Here is a 23,927-nt window from a genome sequence, read left to right on the forward strand (position 1 = left end):
TAATGACCCTCCACAGTGAGAGATACCCAAATTTTGCCAACAAACGGTGCAAGATACACAAATTATGCCAGAAAGCAGTGCCAGATACCGACATCATTCCACACTGCAGTGACAGATATACAAATAATGCCCATCAGCAGTGGCAGAGATAGCAGTTGAAAAAGAGAAAAATAAATAGAGGACAGTTTTTTAGGATGAGAGTGTAATAGATAGACAGACAGAGTACATTTAGCTCAGCGCTTACCTATTAAGATGAGAAAAAAAACTGGATTGGTCTTCTCCTCTGCGTCAGAAGTATTCTTGTCCCGTTCACTTCTCCAGAAAAGCTCTGATATGGAAATCAGAATCGCTAGAAGCCAATCACAAGACACTAACAGACCGTATACAGCCAGTTAGCAGTCTCAAACAAATGGCGCCTAAGCAAGGGAGGGACAGAGCTTTTCTTCTGTGTAAAAGAGCGGGAACATAGCTCCTCCTTCACTATAGGAATCATGTAGTTTTATTGGCTAATTTAGTGGCACCACTATACGTCAGGCCATACTGAACTGTTGATTTGTCTTACTGTATGTAGGAGTATATTTTATTGGTTGGAATTTGGCGTGAACGGAAATGTTATGTTTTGATTGGTGTCATCAGTGATAGCATCACTGAAATACATTTAAAAAAAAAAAAAACATTAACCGGAATGTATCTCGGAACGTTGGCCCGGAACGGTTACCTTCAGCAAACTCTGCCATTATGGAGCTTGCAGTGCTTATCCACGGGGATTATGAAGCTAGAGTGTTGGTGGAATTTTGGCACCTGTAGTGCAAGGGGTAATGCTGGCTGCACCTCCGCCGGATAATGGGGTGACGTTCCGGTGTGCTGGGGCGTATAGGGGCAGTACACGGCTGTGGGGGAGCATATGGTGGTAGAGGGGTAGATGGCTAGGGACAGCGGTGTGCGTCTCGGGGTACACGGCTGGTGACAGCTGGGGTTCGGGGGACAGTTGGAGGGAGGTGAGGTTAAGTGCATATAGGGGCTAGGCTGGCTAGGTGGACGGCTGAAGTGCGTTACTGTGCTACCAGAGTGGGGAGCAGTGCCAGGGCGTTGTGTTACTTGTAGTGCCATGGGAAAACATGGAGCGCGTAAGGCAGTGGTGTGTATAACTAGGCGTGTAAATGTAGACGGACAGCGGGGTGACTAGGGGGGATGGCGGCGGGGCCTAAGTTTGCACGGGTGTCGCGGGGATAGCGCGCGGGGGGGTGTCAGCATTGCAGATGTGCAGCAGGGTGCCCGGTTGTGCTGGCAGACATGGGTGGGGTCTTTCATGAAGGGTGTTACTGTGCTACCAGAGCGGGGAGCAGTGCCAGGGCGTTGTGTTACTTGTAGTGCCACGGGAAAACATGGAGCGCGTAAGGCAGTGGGGTGTATAGCTAGGCGTGTAAATGTAGACGGGCAGCGGGGTGACTAGGGGGGATGGTGTTGGCATCTAAGTTTGCACGGGTATCGTGGGGAATGAGAGGGGGGGAGGGTGTCAGCGTTGCAGATGTGCAGCAGGGTGCCCGGGTGTGCTGGCAGACATGGGTGGGGTCTTTCATGAAAGGGTGTTACTGTGCTACCAGAGTGGGGAGCAGTGCCAGGGCGTTGTGTTACTTGTAGTGCAATGGGGAAACATGGAGCGCATAAGGCAGTGGGGTGTATAGCTAGGCGTGTAAATGTAGACGGAAAGCGGGGTGACTAGGGGGGATGGCGGCGGCGTCTAAGTTTGCACGGGTATCGTGGGGAATAGCACGGGGGGGGTGTCAGCGTTGCAGACGTGCAGCAGGGTGCCCGGTTGTGCTGGCTGACAAGGGTGGGGTCTTTCATGAAGGGTGTTACTGTGCTACCAGAGCAGGGAGCAGTGCCAGGGCGTTGTGTTACTTGTAGTGCCACGGAAAAACATGGAGCGCGTAAGGCAGTGGGGTGTATAGCTAGGCGTGTAAATGTAGACGGGCAGCGGGGTAACTAGTGGGGATGGTGTTGGCGTCTAAGTTTGCACGGGTATCGATGGGAATGAGAGGGGCGGTGTCAGCGTTGCAGATGTGCAGCAGGGTGCCCGGGTGTGCTGGCAGACATGGGTGGGGTCTTTTATGAAGGGTGTTACTGTGCTACCAGAGCGGGGAGCAGTGCCAGGGCGTTGTGTTACTTGTAGTGCCACGGGAAAACATGGAGCGCGTAAGGCAGTGGGGTGTATAGCTAGGCGTGTAAATGTAGACGGGCAGCGGGGTGACTAGGGGGGAAGGTGTTGGCGTCTAAGTTTGCATGGGTATCTTGGGGAATGAGAGGGGGGGAGGGTATCAGCGTTGCAGATGTGCAGCAGGGTGCCCGGTTGTTCTGGCAGACATGGGTGGGGTCTTTCATGAAGGGTGTTACTGTGCTACCAGAGCAGGGAGCAGTGCCAGGGCGTTGTGTTACTTGTAGTGCCACGGGAAAACATGGAGCGCGTAAGGCAGTGGGGTGTATAGCTAGGCGTGTAAATGTAGACGGGCAGCGGGGTAACTAGTGGGGATGGTGTTGGCGTCTAAGCTTGCACGGGTATCGTTGGGAATGAGAGGGGGGGGGGTGTCAGCATTGCAGATGTGCAGCAGGGTGCCCGGGTGTGCTGGCAGACATGGGTGGGGTCTTTCATGAAGGGTGTTACTGTGCTACCAGAGTGGGGAGCAGTGCCAGGGTGTTGTGTTACTTGTAGTGCCACGGGGAAACATGGAGCGCGTAAGGCAGCGGGGTGTATAGCTAGGCGTGTAAATGTAGACGGACAGCGGGGTGACTAGGGGGGATGGCGGCGGCGTCTAAGTTTGCACGGGTATCCTGAGGAATAGGGCGGGGGGGGGGTGTCAGCGTTGCAGACGTGCAGCAGGGTGCCTGGTTGTGCTGGCAGACATGGGTGGGGTCTTTTATGAAGGGTGTTACTGTGCTACCAGAGCGGGGAGCAGTGCCAGGGCATTGTGAGACTTGTAGTGCCACGGGAAAACATGGAGCACGTAAGGCAGTGTGGTGTACAGCTAGGCGTGTAAATGTAGACGGGCAGCGGGGTGACTAGGTGGGATGGTGTTGGCGTCTAAGTTTGCATGGGTATCGTGGGGAATGAGGGGGGGGAGGGTATCAGCGTTGCAGATGTGCAGCATGGTGCCCGGTTGTGCTGGCAGACATGGGTGGGGTCTTTCATGAAGGGTGTTACTGTGCTACCAGAGCAGGGAGCAGTGCCAGGGTGTTGTGTTACTTGTAGTGCCACGGGAAAACATGGAGCGCGTAAGGCAGTGGGGTGTTTAGCTAGGCGTGTAAATGTAGACGGGCAGCGGGGTAACTAGTGGGGATGGTGTTGGCGTCTAAGTTTGCACGGGTATCGATGGGAATGAGAGGGGGGGTGTCAGCGTTTCAGATGTGCAGCAGGGTGCCCGGGTGTGCTGGCAGACATGGGTGGGGTCTTTCATGAAGGGTGTTACTGTGCTACCAGAGTGGGGAGCAGTGCCAGGGTGTTGTGTTACTTATAGTGCCACGGGGAAACATGGAGCGCGTAAGGCAGCGGGGTGTATAGCTAGGCGTGTAAATGTAGACGGACAGTGGGGTGACTAGGGGGGATGGCGGCGGCGTCTAAGTTTGCACGGGTATCCTGAGGAATAGGGCGGAGGGGGGTGTCAGCGTTGCAGATGTGCAGCAGGGTGCCCGGTTGTGATGGCAGACATGGGTGGGGTCTTTTATGAAGGGTGTTACTGTGCTACCAGAGCGGGGAGCAGTGCCAGGGCATTGTGTTACTTGTAGTGCCACGGGAAAACAAGGAGCGCGTAAGGCAGTGGGGTGTATAGCTAGGCGTGTAAATGTAGACGGGCAGCGGGGTGACTAGGGGGGATGGTGTTGGCGTCTAAGTTTGCATGGGTATCGTGGGGAATGAGAGGGGGGGGTGTCAGCGTTTCAGATGTGCAGCAGGGTGCCCGGGTGTGCTGGCAGACATGGGTGGGGTCTTTCATGAAGGGTGTTACTGTGCTACCAGAGCGGGGAGCAGTGCCAGGGTGTTGTGTTACTTATAGTGCCACGGGGAAACATGGAGCGCGTAAGGCATTGGGGTGTATAGCTAGTCGTGTAAATGTAGACGGGCAGCGGGGTGACTAGGGGGGATGGTGTTGGCGTCTAAGCTTGCACGGGTATCGTGGGGAATGAGAGGGGGGGGTGTCAGCGTTGCAGATGTGCAGCAGGGTGCCCGGGTGTGCTGGCAGACATGGGTGGGGTCTTTCATGAAGGGTGTTACTGTGCTACCAGAGTGGGGAGCAGTGCCAGGGCGTTGTGTTACTTGTAGTGCCACGGAAAAACAAGGAGCGCGTAAGGCAGTGGGGTGTATAGCTAGGCGTGTAAATGTAGACGGGCAGCGGGGTGACTAGGGGGGATGGTGTTGGCGTCTAAGTTTGCATGGGTATCGTGGGGAATGAGGGGGGTGGGAGGGTATCAGCGTTGCAGATGTGCAGCAGGGTGCCCGGTTGTGATGGCAGACATGGGTGGGGTCTTTCATGAAGGGTGTTACTGTGCTACCAGAGCGGGGAGCAGTGCCAGGGCGTTGTGTTACTTGTAGTGCCACGGAAAAACATGGAGCGCGTAAGGCAGTGGGGTGTATAGCTAGGCGTGTAAATGTAGACGGGCAGCGGGGTAACTAGTGGGGATGGTGTTGGCGTCTAAGTTTGCACAGGTATCGATGGGAATGAGAGGGGGGGTGTCAGCGTTGCATATGTGCAGCAGGGTGCCCGGGTGTGCTGGCAGACATGGGTGGGGTCTTTCATGAAGGGTGTTACTGTGCTACCAGAGTGGGGAGCAGTGCCAGGGTGTTGTGTTACTTATAGTGCCATTGGGAAACGTGGAGCGCGTAAGGCAGTGGGGTGTATAGCTAGGCGTGTAAATGTAGATGGACAGCGGGGTGACTAGGGTGGATGGCGGCGGCGTCTAAGTTTGCACGGGTATCCTGGGGAATAGGGCGGGGGGGGGGTGTCAGCGTTGCAGATGTGCAGCAGGGTGCCCGGTTGTGCTGACAGACATGGGTGGAGTCTTTCATGAAGGGTGTTACTGTGCTACCAGAGCGGGGAGCAGTGCCAGGGCGTTGTGTTACTTGTAGTGCCACGGGAAAACATGGAGCGCGTAAGGCAGTGGGGTGTATAGTAGAGATGAGCGGGTTCGGTTCCTCGGAATCCGAACCCGCCCGAACTTCAGTTTTTTTTACACGGGGCCGAGCGACTCGGATCTTCCCGCCTTGCTCGGTTAACCCGAGCGCGCCCGAACGTCATCATCCCACTGTCGGATTCTCGCGAGGCTCGGATTCTATCGCGAGACTCGGATTCTATATAAGGAGCCGCGCGTCGCCGCCATTTTCACACGTGCATTGAGATTGATAGGGAGAGGACGTGGCTGGCGTCCTCTCCGTTTATAGAGAAGAGAGTGAGACTAGAGTAGAGAGAGACACAGTATTTACTTTAGTAATTTGGGGGAGCATTAGGAGGAGTACTACTACTTGCTGAAGTGATAGTGTGACTGTATATCTGACTTGTGGGGGAGACAGTGGGGAGCAGTTAGAGTCTGAGAGCAGGAGTACATATTTTAACGTACAGTGAACACTGACCACCAGTATATATTGTGATTGTCTGCTTAGGAGTACTACTTGCAAGTTGCTGATAGTGTGACCAGTGACCTGACCACCAGTTTAATTAATCACCACCAGTTTAATATATATATATATATATATATATATAATTGTATATAATATATATATAATTGTATACCACCTACCCGTGTTTTTTTTTTTTCTTTCTTCTTGATACATACTACTATAGTAGCTTACTGTAGCAGTCTGCGGTGCTGCTGAGCTGTCAGTGTCCAGCAGGTCCGTCATCAGTCATTACATAATAAATATATATACCTGTCCGGCTGCAGTACTAGTGATATTATATATATATATATATATATATATATTAATTTCATCTCATTATCATCCAGTCTATATTAGCAGCAGACAAAGTACGGTAGTCCACGGCTGTAGCTACCTCTGTGTCGGCAGTCGCTCGTCCATCCATAATTGTATACCTCCTACCCGTGTTTTTTTTCTTTTCTTTCTTCTTGATACATACTACTATAGTAGCTTACTGTAGCAGTCTGCGGTGCTGCTGAGCTGACAGTGTCCAGCAGGTCCGTCATCAGTCATTACATAATAAATATATATACCTGTCCGGCTGCAGTACTAGTGATATTATATATATATATATATTAATTTCATCTCATTATCATCCAGTCTATATTAGCAGCAGACACAGTACGGTAGTCCACGGCTGTAGCTACCTCTGTGTCGGCAGTCGCTCGTCCATCCATAATTGTATACCACCTACCCGTGGTTTTTTTTTTTTCTTTCTTCTTGATACATACTACTATAGTAGCTTACTGTAGCAGTCTGCGGTGCTGCTGAGCTGACAGTGTCCAGCAGGTCCGTCATCAGTCATTACATAATAAATATATATACCTGTCCGGCTGCAGTACTAGTGATATTATATATATATATATATATATATATATATTAATTTCATCTCATTATCATCCAGTCTATATTAGCAGCAGACACAGTACGGTAGTCCACGGCTGTAGCTACCTCTGTGTCGGCAGTCGCTCGTCCATCCATAATTGTATACCACCTACCCGTGTTTTTTTTTTCTTTCTTCTTGATACATACTACTATAGTAGCTTACTGTAGCAGTCTGCGGTGCTGCTGAGCTGACAGTGTCCAGCAGGTCCGTCATCAGTCATTACATAATAAATATATATACCTGTCCGGCTGCAGTACTAGTGATATTATATATATATATATTAATTTCTTCTCATTATCATCCAGTCTATATTAGCAGCAGACACAGTACGGTAGTCCACGGCTGTAGCTACCTCTGTGTCGGCAGTTGCTCGTCCATCCATAATTGTATACCACCTACCCGTGTTTTTTTTTTTTCTTTCTTCTTGATACATACTACTATAGTAGCTTACTGTAGCAGTCTGCGGTGCTGCTGAGCTGACAGTGTCCAGCAGGTCCGTCATCAGTCATTACATAATAAATATATATACCTGTCCGGCTGCAGTACTAGTGATATTATATATATATATTAATTTCATCTCATTATCATCCAGTCTATATTAGCAGCAGACACAGTATGGTAGTCCACGGCTGTAGCTACCTCTGTGTCGGCAGTCGCTCGTCCATCCATAATTGTATACCACCTATCCGTGGTTTTTTTCTTTTCTTCTTGATACATACTACTGTAGTAGCTTACTGTAGCAGTCTGCGGTGCTGCTGAGCTGACAGTGTCCAGCAGGTCCGTCATCAGTCATTACATAATAAATATACATACCTGTCCGGCTGCAGTACTAGTGATATTATATATATATATATTAATTTCATCTCATTATCATCCAGTCTATATTAGCAGCAGACACAGTACGGTAGTCCACGGCTGTAGCTACCTCTGTGTCAGCAGTCGCTCGTCCATCCATAATTGTATACCACCTACCCGTGGTTTTTTTTTTCTTTCTTCTTGATACATACTACTATAGTAGCTTACTGTAGCAGTCTGCGGTGCTGCTGAGCTGACAGTGTCCAGCAGGTCCGTCATCAGTCATTACATAATAAATATATATACCTGTCCGGCTGCATTACTAGTGATATTATATATATATATTAATTTCATTTCATTATCATCCAGTCTATATTAGCAGCAGACACATTACGGTAGTCCACGGCTGTAGCTACCTCTGTGTCGGCAGTCGCTCGTCCATCCATAATTGTATACCACCTACCCGTGTTTTTTTTTTCTTTCTTCTTGATACATACTACTATAGTAGCTTACTGTAGCAGTCTGCGGTGCTGCTGAGCTGACAGTGTCCAGCAGGTCCGTCATCAGTCATTACATAATAAATATATATACCTGTCCGGCTGCAGTACTAGTGATATTATATATATATATATTAATTTCATCTCATTATCATCCAGTCTATATTAGCAGCAGAAACAGTACGGTAGTCCACGGCTGTAGCTACCTCTGTGTCGGCAGTCGCTCGTCCATCCATAAGTATACTAGTATCCATCCATCTCCATTGTTTACCTGAGGTGCCTTTTAGTTGTGCCTATTAAAATATGGAGAACAAAAATGTTGAGGTTCCAAAATTAGGGAAAGATCAAGATCCACTTCCACCTCGTGCTGAAGCTGCAGCCACTAGTCATGGCCGAGACGATGAAATGCCAGCAACGTCGTCTGCCAAGGCCGATGCCCAATGTCATAGTACAGAGCATGTAAAATCCAAAACACCAAATATCAGTAAAAAAAGGACTCCAAAATCTAAAATAAAATTGTCGGAGGAGAAGCGTAAACTTGCCAATATGCCATTTACCACACGGAGTGGCAAGGAACGGCTGAGGCCCTGGCCTATGTTCATGGCTAGTGGTTCAGCTTCACATGAGGATGGAAGCACTCAGCCTCTCGCTAGAAAAATGAAAAGACTCAAGCTGGCAAAAGCACCACAAAGAACTGTGCGTTCTTCGAAATCCCAAATCCACAAGGAGAGTCCAATTGTGTCGGTTGCGATGCCTGACCTTCCCAACACTGGACGTGAAGAGCATGCGCCTTCCACCATTTGCACGCCCCCTGCAAGTGCTGGAAGGAGCACCCGCAGTCCAGTTCCTGATAGTCAGATTGAAGATGTCAGTGTTGAAGTACACCAGGATGAGGAGGATATGGGTGTTGCTGGCGCTGGGGAGGAAATTGACCAGGAGGATTCTGATGGTGAGGTGGTTTGTTTAAGTCAGGCACCCGGGGAGACACCTGTTGTCCGTGGGAGGAATATGGCCGTTGACATGCCTGGTGAAAATACCAAAAAAATCAGCTCTTCGGTGTGGAAATATTTCAACAGAAATGCGGACAACATTTGTCAAGCCGTGTGTTGCCTTTGTCAAGCTGTAATAAGTAGGGGTAGGGACGTTAACCACCTCGGAACATTCTCCCTTATACGTCACCTGCAGCGCATTCATAATAAGTCAGTGACAAGTTCAAAAACTTTGGTCGACAGCGGAAGCAGTCCACTGATCAGTAAATCCCTTCCTCTTGTAACCAAGCTCAAGCAAACCACCCCACCAACTCCCTCAGTGTCAATTTCCTCCTTCCCCAGGAATGCCAATAGTCCTGCAGGCCATGTCACTGGCAATTCTGACGATTCCTCTCCTGCCTGGGATTCCTCCGATGCATCCTTGCGTGTAACGCCTACTGCTGCTGGTGCTGCTGTTGTTGCTGCTGGGAGTCGATGGTCATCCCAGAGGGGAAATCGTAAGACCACTTTTACTACTTCCACCAAGCAATTGACTGTCCAACAGTCCTTTGCGAGTAAGATGAAATATCACAGCAGTCATCCTGCTGCAAAGCGGATAACTGAGGCCTTGACAACTATGTTGGTGTTAGACGTGCGTCCGGTATCCGCCGTTAGTTCACAGGGAACTAGACAATTTCTTGAGGTAGTGTGCCCCCGTTACCAAATACCATCTAGGTTCCACTTCTCTAGGCAGGCGATACCGAGAATGTACACGGACGTCAGAAAAAGACTCACCAGTGTCCTAAAAAATGCAGTTGTACCCAATGTCCACTTAACCACGGACATGTGGACAAGTGGAGCAGGGCAGGGTCAGGACTATATGACTGTGACAGCCCACTGGGTAGATGTATGGACTCCCGCCGCAAGAACAGCAGCGGCGGCACCAGTAGCAGCATCTCGCAAACGCCAACTCTTTCCTAGGCAGGCTACGCTTTGTATCACCGGTTTCCAGAATACGCACACAGCTGAAAACCTCTTACGGCAACTGAGGAAGATCATTGCGGAATGGCTTACCCCAATTGGACTCTCCTGTGGATTTGTGGCATCGGACAACGCCAGCAATATTGTGTGTGCATTAAATATGGGCAAATTCCAGCACGTCCCATGTTTTGCACATACCTTGAATTTGGTGGTGCAGAATTTTTTAAAAAACGACAGGGGCGTGCAAGAGATGCTGTCGGTGGCCAGAAGAATTGCGGGACACTTTCGGCGTACAGGCACCACGTACAGAAGACTGGAGCAACACCAAAAACGCCTGAACCTGCCCTGCCATCATCTGAAGCAAGAAGTGGTAACGAGGTGGAATTCAACCCTATATATGCTTCAGAGGTTGGAGGAGCAGCAAAAGGCCATTCAAGCCTATACAATTCAGCACGATATAGGAGGTGGAATGCACCTGTCTCAAGCGCAGTGGAGAATGATTTCAACGTTGTGCAAGGTTCTGCTGCCCTTTGAACTTGCCACACGTGAAGTCAGTTCAGACACTGCCAGCCTGAGTCAGGTCATTCCCCTCATCAGGCTTTTGCAGAAGAAGCTGGAGACATTGAAGGAGGAGCTAACACGGAGCGATTCCGCTAGGCATGTGGGACTTGTGGATGGAGCCCTTAATTCGCTTAACAAGGATTCACGGGTGGTCAATCTGTTGAAATCAGAGCACTACATTTTGGCCACCGTGCTCGATCCTAGATTTAAAACCTACCTTGGATCTCTCTTTCCGGCAGACACAAGTCTGCTGGGGTTCAAAGACCTGCTGGTGAGAAAATTGTCAAGTCAAGCGGAACGCGACCTGTCAACATCTCCTCCTTCACATTCTCCCGCAACTGGGGGTGCGAGGAAAAGGCTCAGAATTCCGAGCCCACCCGCTGGCGGTGATGCAGGGCAGTCTGGAGCGACTGCTGATGCTGACATCTGGTCCGGACTGAAGGACCTGACAACGATTACGGACATGTCGTCTACTGTCACTGCATGTGATTCTCTCCCCATTGAAAGAATGGTGGAGGATTATATGAGTGACCGCATCCAAGTAGGCACGTCACACAGTCCGTACTTATACTGGCAGGAAAAAGAGGCAATTTGGAGGCCCTTGCACAAACTGGCTTTATTCTACCTAAGTTGCCCTCCCACAAGTGTGTACTCCGAAAGAGTGTTTAGTGCCGCCGCTCACCTTGTCAGCAATCGGCGTACGAGGTTACTTCCAGAAAATGTGGAGAAGATGATGTTCATTAAAATGAATTATAATCAATTCCTCCGTGGAGACATTGACCAGCAGCAATTGCCTCCACAAAGTACACAGGGAGCTGAGATGGTGGATTCCAGTGGGGACGAATTGATAATCTGTGAGGAGGGGGATGTACACGGTGATATATCGGAGGATGATGATGAGGTGGACATCTTGCCTCTGTAGAGCCAGTTTGTGCAAGGAGAGATTAATTGCTTCTTTTTTGGTGGGGGTCCAAACCAACCCGTCATTTCAGTCACAGTCGTGTGGCAGACCCTGTCACTGAAATGATGGGTTGGTTAAAGTGTGCATGTCCTGTTTATACAACATAAGGGTGGGTGGGAGGGCCCAAGGACAATTCCATCTTGCACCTCTTTTTTCTTTTTTTCTTCTTTGCGTCATGTGCTGTTTGGGGAGTGTTTTTTGGAAGGGCCATCCTGCGTGAGACACTGCAGTGACACTCCTAGATGGGCCAGGTGTTTGTGTCGGCCACTAGGGTCGCTTATCTTACTCACACAGCTACCTCATTGCGCCTCTTTTTTTCTTTGCGTCATGTGCTGTTTGGGGAGTGTTTTTTGGAAGGGCCATCCTGCGTGACACTGCAGTGCCACTCCTAGATGGGCCAGGTGTTTGTGTCGGCCACTAGGGTCGCTTATCTTACTCACACAGCTACCTCATTGCGCCTCTTTTTTTCTTTGCGTCATGTGCTGTTTGGGGAGTGTTTTTTGGAAGGGCCATCCTGCGTGACTCTGCAGTGCCACTCCTAGATGGGCCAGGTGTTTGTGTCGGCCACTAGGGTCGCTTAGCTTAGTCATCCAGCGACCTCGGTGCAAATTTTAGGACTAAAAATAATATTGTGAGGTGTGAGGTATTCAGAATAGACTGAAAATGAGTGAAAATTATGGTTTTTGAGGTTAATAATACTTTGGGGTCAAAATGAGCCCCAAATTCTATGATTTAAGCTGTTTTTTAGTGTTTTTTGAAAAAAACACCCGAATCCAAAACACACCCGAATCCGACAAAAAAAATTCGGTGAGGTTTTGCCAAAACGCGGTCGAACCCAAAATACGGCCGCGGAACCGAACCCAAAACCAAAACACAAAACCCGAAAAATTTCAAGTGCACATCTCTAGTGTATAGCTAGGCGTGTAAATGTAGACGGGCAGCGGGGTGACTAGGGGGGATGGTGTTGGCGTCTAAGTTTGCATGGGTATCGTGGGGAATGAGAGGGGGGGCTGGTATCAGCGTTGCAGATGTGCAGCAGGGTGCCCGGTTGTTCTGGCAGACATGGGTGGGGTCTTTCATGAAGGGTGTTACTGTGCTACCAGAGCAGGGAGCAGTGCCAGGGCGTTGTGTTACTTGTAGTGCCACGGGAAAACATGGAGCGCGTAAGGCAGTGGGATGTATAGCTAGGCGTGTAAATGTAGACGGGCAGCGGGGTGACTAGAGGGGATGGTGTTGGCGTCTAAGTTTGCACGGGTATCGTTGGGAATGAGAGGGGGGGTGTCAGCGTTGCAGATGTGCAGCAGGGTGCCTGGGTGTGCTGGCAGACATGGGTGGGGTCTTTCATGAAGGGTGTTACTGTGCAACCAGAGTGGGGAGCAGTGCCAGGGTGTTGTGTTACTTATAGTGCCACGGGGAAACATGGAGCGCGTAAGGCAGTGGGGTGTATAGCTAGGTGTGTAAATGTAGACGGACAGCGGGGTGACTAGGGGGGATGGCGGCGGCGTCTAAGTTTGCACGGGTATCCTGGAGACTAGGGCGGGGGGGTGTCAGCGTTGCAGATGTGCAGCAGGGTGCCCAGTTGTGCTGGCAGACATGGGTGGAGTCTTTCATGAAAGGTGTTACTGAGCTACCAGAGCGGGGAGCAGTGCCAGGGCGTTGTGTTACTTGTAGTGCCACGGGAAAACATGGAGCGCGTAAGGCAGTGGGGTGTATAGCTAGGCGTGTAAATGTAGACGGGCAGCGGGGTGACTAGAGGGGATGGTGTTGGCGTCTAAGTTTGCATGGGTATCGTGGGGAATGAGAGGGGGGGGGGGGGTGTCAGCGTTGCAGATGTGCAGCAGGGTGCCCGGGTGTGCTGGCAGACATGGGTGGGGTCTTTCATGAAGGGTGTTACTGTGCTACCAGAGTGGGGAGCAGTGCCAGGGCGTTGTGTTACTTGTAGTGCCACAGGGAAACATGGAGCGCGTAAGGCAGTAGGGTATATAGCTAGGCGTGTAAATGTAGACGAACAGCGGGGTGACTAGGGGGGATGGCGGCGGCATCTATGTTTGCACGGGTATCGTGGGGAATAGCGCGGGTGGGGGTGTCAGCGTTGCAGATGTGCAGCAGGGTGCCCGGTTGTGCTGGCAGACATGGGTGGGGTCTTTCATGAAGGGTGTTACTGTGCTACCAGAGCGGGGAGCATTGCCAGGGCTTTATGTTACTTGTAGTGCCACGGGAAAACATGGAGCGCGTAAGGCAGTGGGGTGTATAGCTAGGCGTGTAAATGTAGACGGGCAGCGGGGTGACTAGGGGGGATGGTGTTGGCGTCTAAGTTTGCACGGGTATCGTTGGGAATGAGAGGGGGGGGGTGTCAGCGTTGCAGATGTGCAGCAGGGTGCCCGGGTGTGCTGGCAGACATGGGTGGGGTCTTTCATGAAGGATGTTACTGTGCTACCAGAGTGGGGAGCAGTGCCAGGGTGTTGTGTTACTTGTAGTGCCACGGGGAAACATGGAGCGCGTAAGGCAGTGGGATGTATAGCTAGGCGTGTAAATGTAGACGGACAGCGGGGTGACTAGGGGGGATGGCGGCGGCGTCTAAGTTTGCATGGGTATCGTGGGGAATAGGGCGGGGGGTATGTCAGCGTTGCAGATGTGCAGCAGGGTGCCCGGTTGTGCTGGCAGACATGGGTGGGGTTTTTCATGAAGGGTGTTACTGTGCTACCAGTGCGGTGAGCAGTGCCAGGGCATTGTGTTACTTGTAGTGCCACGGGAAAACAAGGAGCGCGTAAGGCAGTGGGGTGTATAGCTAGGCGTGTGAATGTAGACGGGCAGCGGGGTGACTAGGGGGGATGGTGTTGGCGTCTAAGTTTGCACGGGTATCGTTGGGAATGAGAGGGGGGGTGTCAGCGTTGCAGATGTGCAGCAGGGTGCCCGGGTGTGCTGGCAGACATGGGTGGGAACTTTCATGAAGGGTGTTACTGTGCTACCAGAGTGGGGAGCAGTGACAGGGTGTTGTGTTACTTGTAGTGCCACGGGGAAACATGGAGCGCGTAAGGCAGTAGGGTGTATAGCTAGGCGTGTAAATGTAGACGGACAGCGGGGTGACTAGGGGGGATGGCGGCGGCGTCTAAGTTTGCACGGGTATCGTGGGGAATAGCGCGGGGGGGGGGTCAGCGTTGCAGATGTGCAGCAGGGTGTCGGGTTGTGCTGGCAGACATGGGTGGGGTCTTTCATGAAGGGTGTTACTGTGCTACTAGAGCGGGGAGTAGTGCCAGGGCATTGTGTTAATTGTAGTGCCACGGGGAAACATGGAGCGCGTAAGGCAGCGGGGTGTATAACTAGGCGTGTAAATGTAGACGGGCAGCGGTGTGACTAGGGGGGATGGTGTTGGCGTCTAAGTTTGCACGGGTATCGTGGGGAATGAGAGGGGGGGAGGGTATCAGCGTTGCAGATGTGCAGCAGGGTGCCCGGTTATGCTGGCAGACATGGGTGGGGTCTTTCATGAAGGGTGTTACTGTGCTGCCAGAGCGGGGAACAGTGCCAGGGCGTTGTGTTTCTTGTAGTGCCACGGGGAAACATGGAGCGCGTAAGGCAGCGGGGTGTATAGCTAGGCGTGTAAATGTAGACGGACAGCGGGGTGACTAGGGGGGATGGTGTTGGCATCTAAGTTTGCACGGGTATCGTGGGGAATGGGGGGGCTGGAAGGGTGTCAGCGTTGCAGATGTGCAGCAGGGTGCCCAGGTGTGCTGGCAGACATGGGTGGGCCGGGTCTTTCATGAATGGTGTTACTGTGCTGCCAGAGCAGGGAACAGTGCAAGGGCGTAGTGTTACTTGCAGTGCCACGGGGAAACATGGAGCGAGTAAGGCAGTGGGGTGTATAGCTAGTCGTGTAAATGTAGACGCACAGCGGGGTGACTAGGGGAGATGGCGTCGGCGTCTAAGTTTGCACGGGTATTGTGGGGAATAGCGGTGGGGGGTGGGGAAGGGTGTCAGCGTTGCAGATGTGCAGCAGGTCTGGGTATTGTGTATGTCAGGCATGTCCAAACTGCGGCACTCCAGCTGTTGAGAAACTACACATTCCAGCATGCCCTGACACAGCTTTAGCATTCTCTGACAGCAAAACTGTGTCAGGGCATGCTGGGGATATGTAGTTTCACAACAGCTGGAGGGCCGCAGTTTGGACATGCCTGGTGTATGTGGTGGATGTAAGGGCTGGCTGGGAGCTGTAGTTCCACGAATGGAAGCAGGGGTAGCGCTGTAGAGCTTTTTTTTATAGTTGGCATATATTTATATGTCGATATATTGGGCGGGATGTACTAATGAACATCGCCGCCCATCGCCTCCCTGCGCCACGATGCTGATCGCATATGTACTAACATATGCGATCAGCATTGCGGAGGACAGCTCTTCCGATAAGAGCTGTCCTCCGCGATGCGCAGCGGCAGCCTGACTTCCGGGATTCAGCCCCAGAAGTCAATCTGCGCATGCACAGGGTGACAGGGGTGGCCGCAGGGCATGCTGGGAGGGATCCAATCGGATCCCTCACACAGCGCCGCGGAGAGAAACCCATAGGCTTCTATGGACGTACGCCAGCTAAAGCTGGCGTACCCCGACGCGGCGCTTTCCTGCCGGCCGGGGGTTAGTACATCAGGAAAATGCGGTAAACAGGGAGTTTACCGCATTTTCCGCTTAGTACATCCCGCCCATTATCTGTCAAAGTAATTAGTGTCGATCTTAGTTTTGTCAATCTTGTATATGTCGACCTATTACCTGTCGAGCCTATTAAGTGTTGATCTAAGTTTTGTCGATCTGAGTTTTGTCGACCAAATAGATGTTCGAACTATTTGCGGTCGACTTATTAACGGTCGATAAAACAAATTTCGAACTAGTTGATGTCGAAATAAAAGATGTTCGAACTAATGGCAGTCGGTCTATTTACTGTCGAACTAGTTACTGTCGATCTAACGCTGTGGTCGAACAAACTACTGTCGATCTTAATCAATGTCTATGTATATTACGTCGAACAGTATGTTATGTCTAACTAAAATATTCGACAAAGTAACTGACGATCATTTGTTACGGTCGAACAAATACATGTCGATCTAATGTTACTGTCGATATACAGACAGTTGATGAGTTGTACTTGTCGAAGTACCGTGGTCGATCAAAGCATTGTTGAACGGACGAATGCCGATCTAACGAACCACACCCCCTCCTCCCACCCCCCATATTTGAAATAGCGAAGGTGCATGGGCAAAAAAGGTGTATGATCTTGTGGGAACGGGACATGACCACACAATAGTACTCCCAATTCAAATTACATTACACAGTAGTACCCCTTATACACATTATGTCACACCATAGTGTCCCTTACACATCATGCCCACACAGTATTCCTTGTCACACTGTGGAGAAATCAACAGTGCCTAGCCAAGGAGGGGTGCTGCCCAGCGATGTTTCCTTCTGTCAGAGGGTATAATCAAATAGTAATGGCAGTGAAAAGGTATCTCTGCGCACTACCCAGTAGTGGTGATGTAGTGATATATTAAGAATAGCATTCTAGTACTTTATTTTGAGTTTCTTCACTGTGGTGCATTGTTGTGCAAACACCGGTGCCAGCTCTTGGTTGTTGTGAGAACCACCAGCTGAGGCACTGCCACTACTAAGTGATTCTACTCCCTGGCCAAGGGTGGCACCACCAGGCAGCGTCCCCTCCTCAGCCAGTGCACCTTGTGAGTGCCATCCTGGACAATGGGTAGATAACCTCCTGTCCCCAGCACATTGCCATAGTCCCCACCCCCTCCATCCCGCTCCTAGCATATAGACGTAGTCACCATCCTGCTCCCAGCACATAGGCGTAGTCCCCCTCCTCCTCCCAGCACATAGCCGTAATCTCCATTTCCCTCCCAGCACATAGCCATAGCTTCCATCTTCCTCCCAGCACATAGCTATAGCTCCCATATTCCTCCCAGCACATAGCCATGGTCTCCCCCCTCCCAGCACATAGCCATGGTCTCCCCCCTCCCAGCACATAGCCATGGTCTCCTCCCTCCCTGCACATAGCCATGGTCTCCCCCACCTGCACGTAGCCAAGGTCTCCCCCCTCCCTGCGTATAGTCTTCTCCCCTCCCAACACAGTCTCCCCCCTCCTTGCATATAGTCCTCTCCCCTCCCAGCACAGAGTCTCCCCCCTCCCTGCATATAGACCTCTCCTCTCCCAGCACAGAGTCTCCCCCCCTGCATATAGTCCTCTCCCCACCCAGCACAGGGTCTCCCCCCTTCATATAGTCCTCTCCCCTCCCAGAACATAGTCTCCCCTCTCCCTGCATATAATACTCTCCCCTCCCAGCACATAGTCTTCCCCATCCATGCATATAGGGGGTCATTCCGAGTTGTTCGCTCGTTGCTGATTTACTCACGTCCGAACGAAGAATTTTCATTGTTGAAGTGATCGGAGTGTGATTGACAGGAAGTGGGTGTTTCTGGGCAGAAACTGACCGTTTTCTAGGAGTGTGCAGAAATACGCAGGCGTGCCAGAATAAAATGCGGGAGTGTGTGGAGAAACGGGGGAGTGCTGGACGAACGCAGGGCGTGTTTGTGACATCAAACCAGGAACAAAACGGGCTGAGCTGATTGCAGTGTAGGAGTAAGTCTCGAGCTACTCAGAAACTGCTAAGAATGATTTATTCGCAATTCTGCTACTCTTTCGTTCGCTATTCTGATAAGCGAAGATTCACTCCCAGAGGGCAGCGGCCTAGCGTGTGCAATGCTGCTAAAAGCAGCTAGCAAGCGAACAACTCGGAATGACCCCCATAGATCTTTCCCCTCCCTGCATATAGTCCTCCCCCCTCAAAGCACATATCAATTAATATGTAGCAGGACCTAGTGTGATGAGCTGGGCATCGCCTGGGCTGCAGGATTGCACAGTAGGCAGGAACACAACACTTCGGAACCGCACCACACTTCGTGAAGAAAGTGAAAGTAAACTACAGCTCCCAGCAACCCTTGCTGCAAGGAGCTCCCGACAGCAAGGGCTGCTGGGAACTGTAGTTTACTTTCACGTTCTTCACTAGTGAATTGCGGTGACGAACACTGGCGCCTGTTCCTGCCTACTGTGAGATCCTCCAACCCAGTCGATGCCACTACTAAGTGATTCCACTCATTGGTCGAGTGAGGCACTGCCGGGCGGCGCACCCTCCTCAGCTGGCGCCCCTGGCGAGTGCCAACCTGACCAATGGGTAGATACACCCCTGCCTCCCACCCACCCTTATGTTAAATATTAAGCATGACATGCACAATTTAACAAACCAATCATTTCAGTGACAAGGACTGCCACACTTGTGGCTGAAATGATTGGTTTGTTTGGGCCCCCCCAAAACAAGCTACCAATTGCCTTAAAGCAACAGCTCTACAGTGTCTAGAGGATGTAATCACCACTGCCATCCTCATCCTCACCCTCATCAGTGTGTGCATCCTCATCACCATCATACAATACTAATTCCTCCCCGCTTTAATCCGCCATTACAGATGTCTCTGTATTTCTATGTAATTGCTGGGAAAGGTCTTCCGGGTGGGATTTCCAGTTCATTTTGATGAAAATCATCTTTTCCATATTTTGAGGAAGTAGCCTTCTACGCTGTTCACTCACAAGGTTCCCAGCTTTGCTGGGGTGGGCAGCTTAAGTAATACAAAGCCAGTTTGTGCAAGGGCCTCCATATTGACTTTTTATCCTTCCAGTACACAAAGGGACTCTGTGACATGTGTCAAAGTCAAAAAATATTGTAATGCATACATCATGTACTAACCACACACACATGCCCGCTGCGCATGCACTTGTTCCGCCGTGCGTGCACATATCCGCAATTTGCGTATGTTCGCCCCCGCGATCCTGCGCGTGGTATCGGTATTTACGGCGGAGTTTGTGAGCGCATAGAGGGTTATCAGAACATTACATATTTAACCCAAATAGTGCACTTTGTACACATAGCTCCCCTGCACCACATCAGCAAGTATCAACAGTTTAAATGGTTCCAGGACTAAGGGATTCACCTTTGCATGATAGGAAGGGACAGACAAAGGTTATAAGGTGATTTCTAGTATCCAGCTGTAGGGTATTTTAAGGGTAACATTCCGGTGTTTGTTAGAGAAAGATTGCATGTTCCTGCGTATAGTTATGTACAGAAGTAGAATATAGATATACACTGTATTTACTGTATATTATGTATGCGGCGGGGATCCAGAGGAGACCACCCACAAGATCAGTTAGGGAAAGACATCGCCCACCTTTTCAAATCAACCTATGACCTCTCCTGTAATGTAAAGATGCATCTCTGTGTCCAATGAACAAAGGGATTACAGTAACCATTGTATTGTATATGGAAGTTGTGTATAAAAAGCCTGTTGTTGCCTGGCCGGTTAGAAGAATCTGAACGCTATCTACCTGATGAGCGGAGGACTGGTCCAGGTTGCGCATTCTCACGTATGTACATTGACTGTAGCCATTATTCTGTTGTAGATTTATCTTGTTAGCCTTCTAGTGTATAAACTGTACTGTTATCCCCTTTCAAATAATCCACTGTGGCCTTAGAACCCAGCGGTTAACTACAAATCGGTGTTGTGTCCTCATTTCCCTGCTAGGGTTTAAAGCGTATTACATTACCTAACTATATAAAGTTTAAGTGTATTGATAAGGTGTGTACGCACTAGAGATGAGCGCCTGAAATTTTTCGGGTTTTGTGTTTTGGTTTTGGGTTCGGTTCCGCGGCCGTGTTTTGGGTTCGAACGCGTTTTGGCAAAACCTCACCGAATTATTTTTGTCGGATTCGGGTGTGTTTTGGATTCGGGTGTTTTTTTCCAAAAACACTAAAAAACAGCTTAAATCATAGAATTTGGGGGTCATTTTGATCCCAAAGTATTATTAACCTCAAAAACCATAATTTACACTCATTTTCAGTCTATTCTGAATACCTCACACCTCACAATATTATTTTTAGTCCTAAAATTTGCACCGAGGTCGCTGTGTGAGTAAGATAAGCGACCCTAGTGGCCGACACAAACACCGGGCCCATCTAGGAGTGGCACTGCAGTGTCACGCAGGATGTCCCTTCCAAAAAACCCTCCCCAAACAGCACATGACGCAAAGAAAAAAAGAGGCGCAATGAGGTAGCTGTGTGAGTAAGATTAGCGACCCTAGTGGCCGACACAAACACCGGGCCCATCTAGGAGTGGCACTGCAGTGTCACGCAGGATGGCCCTTCCAAAAAACCCTCCCCAAACAGCACATGACGCAAAGAAAAAAAGAGGCGCAATGAGGTAGCTGACTGTGTGAGTAAGATTAGCGACCCTAGTGGCCGACACAAACACCGGGCACATCTAGGAGTGGCACTGCAGTGTCACGCAGGATGTCCCTTCCAAAAAACCCTCCCCAAACAGCACATGACGCAAAGAAAAAAAGAGGCGCAATGAGGTAGCTGTGTGAGTAAGATTAGCGACCCTAGTGGCCGACACAAACACCGGGCACATCTAGGAGTGGCACTGCAGTGTCACGCAGGATGTCCCTTCCAAAAAACCCTCCCCAAACAGCACATGACGCAAAGAAAAAAAGAGGCGCAATGAGGTAGCTGTGTGAGTAAGATTAGCGACCCTAGTGGCCGACACAAACACCGGGCCCATCTAGGAGTGGCACTGCAGTGTCACGCAGGATGTCCCTTCCAAAAAACCCTCCCCAATCAGCACATGATGCAAAGAAAAAGAAAAGAAAAAAGAGGTGCAAGATGGAATTATCCTTGGGCCCTCCCACCCACCCTTATGTTGTATAAACAAAACAGGACATGCACACTTTAACCAACCCATCATTTCAGTGACAGGGTCTGCCACACGACTGTGACTGATATGACGGGTTGGTTTGGACCCCCCCCAAAAAAGAAGCAATTAATCTCTCCTTGCACAAACTGGCTCTACAGAGGCAAGATGTCCACCTCATCTTCACCCTCCGATATATCACCGTGTACATCCCCCTCCTCACAGATTATCAATTCGTCCCCACTGGAATCCACCATCTCAGCTCCCTGTGTACTTTGTGGAGGCAATTGCTGCTGGTCAATGTCTCCGCGGAGGAATTGATTATAATTCATTTTAATGAACATCATCTTCTCCACATTTTCTGGATGTAACCTCGTACGCCGATTGCTGACAAGGTGAGCGGCGGCACTAAACACTCTTTCGGAGTACACACTTGTGGGAGGGCAACTTAGGTAGAATAAAGCCAGTTTGTGCAAGGGCCTCCAAATTGCCTCTTTTTCCTGCCAGTATAAGTACGGACTGTGTGACGTGCCTACTTGGATGCGGTCACTCATATAATCCTCCACCATTCTATCAATGTTGAGAGAATCATATGCAGTGACAGTAGACGACATGTCCGTAATCGTTGTCAGGTCCTTCAGTCCGGACCAGATGTCAGCATCAGCAGTCGCTCCAGACTGCCCTGCATCACCGCCAGCGGGTGGGCTCGGAATTCTGAGCCTTTTCCTCGCACCCCCAGTTGCGGGAGAATGTGAAGGAGGAGATGTTGACAGGTCGCGTTCCGCTTGACTTGACAATTTTGTCACCAGCAGGTCTTTCAACCCCAGCAGACCTGTGTCTGCCGGAAAGAGAGATCCAAGGTAGGCTTTAAATCTAGGATCGAGCACGGTGGCCAAAATGTAGTGCTCTGATTTCAACAGATTGACCACCCGTGAATCCTTGTTAAGCGAATTAAGGGCTGCATCCACAAGTCCCACATGCCTAGCGGAATCGCTCCGTGTTAGCTCCTCCTTCAATGCCTCCAGCTTCTTCTGCAAAAGCCTGATGAGGGGAATGACCTGACTCAGGCTGGCAGTGTCTGAACTGACTTCACGTGTGGCAAGTTCAAAGGGCATCAGAATCTTGCACAACGTTGAAATCATTCTCCACTGCACTTGAGACAGGTGCATTCCACCTACTATATCGTGCTCAATTGTATAGGCTTGAATGGCCTTTTGCTGCTCCTCCAACCTCTGAAGCATATAGAGGGTTGAATACCACCTCGTTACCACTTCTTGATTCAGATGATGGCAGGGCAGGTTCAGTAGTTTTTGGTGGTGCTCCAGTTTTCTGTACGTGGTGCCTGTACGCCGAAAGTGTCCCGCAATTCTTCTGGCCACCGACAGCATCTCTTGCACGCCCCTGTCGTTTTTTAAAAAATTCTGCACCACCAAATTCAAGGTATGTGCAAAACATGGGACGTGCTGGAATTGGCCCAGATTTAATGCACACACAATATTGCTGGCGTTGTCCGATGCCACAAATCCACAGGAGAGTCCAATTGGGGTAAGCCATTCCGCGATGATCTTCCTCAGTTGCCGTAAGAGGTTTTCAGCTGTGTGCGTATTCTGGAAAGCGGTGATACAAAGCGTAGCCTGCCTGGGAAAGAGTTGGCGTTTGCGAGATGCTGCTACTGGTGCCGCCGCTGCTGTTCTTGCGGCAGGAGTCCATACATCTACCCAGTGGGCTGTCACAGTCATATAGTCCTGACCCTGCCCTGCTCCACTTGTCCACATGTCCGTGGTTAAGTGGACATTGGGTACAGCTGCATTTTTTAGGACACTGGTGACTCTTTTTCTGAGGTCTGTGTACATTTTCGGTATCGCCTGCCTAGAGAAATGGAACCTAGATGGTATTTGGTACCGGGGACACAGTACCTCCAACAAGTCTCTAGTTGGCTCTGCAGTAATGATGGATACCGGAACCACGTTTCTCACCACCCAGGATGCCAAGGCCTCAGTTATCCGCTTTGCAGTAGGATGACTGCTGTGATATTTCATCTTCCTCGCAAAGGACTGTTGAACAGTCAATTGCTTACTGGAAGTAGTACAAGTGGGCTTACGACTTCCCCTCTGGGATGACCATCGACTCCCAGCGGCAACAACAGCAGCGCCAGCAGCAGTAGGCGTTACACGCAAGGATGCATCGGAGGAATCCCAGGCAGGAGAGGACTCGTCAGACTTGCCAGTGACATGGCCTGCAGGACTATTGGCATTCCTGGGGAAGGAGGAAATTGACACTGAGGGAGTTGGTGGGGTGGTTTGCGTGAGCTTGGTTACAAGAGGAAGGGATTTACTGGTCAGTGGACTGCTTCCGCTGTCACCCAAAGTTTTTGAACTTGTCACTGACTTATTATGAATGCGCTGCAGGTGACGTATAAGGGAGGATGTTCCGAGGTGGTTAACGTCCTTACCCCTACTTATTACAGCTTGACAAAGGGAACACACGGCTTGACACCTGTTGTCCGCATTTCTGGTGAAATACCTCCACACCGAAGAGCTGATTTTTTTGGTATTTTCACCTGGCATGTCAACGGCCATATTCCTCCCACGGACAACAGGTGTCTCCCCGGGTGCCTGACTTAAACAAACCACCTCACCATCAGAATCCTCCTGGTCAATTTCCTCCCCAGCGCCAGCAACACCCATATCCTCCTCATCCTGGTGTACTTCAACACTGACATCTTCAATCTGACTATCAGGAACTGGACTGCGGGTGCTCCTTCCAGCACTTGCAGGGGGCGTGCAAATGGTGGAAGGCGCATGCTCTTCAC

The sequence above is a fragment of the Pseudophryne corroboree genome, chromosome 7 (assembly GCF_028390025.1).
Source record: "Pseudophryne corroboree isolate aPseCor3 chromosome 7, aPseCor3.hap2, whole genome shotgun sequence".
NCBI classification, from domain to species: domain Eukaryota; kingdom Metazoa; phylum Chordata; class Amphibia; order Anura; family Myobatrachidae; genus Pseudophryne; species Pseudophryne corroboree.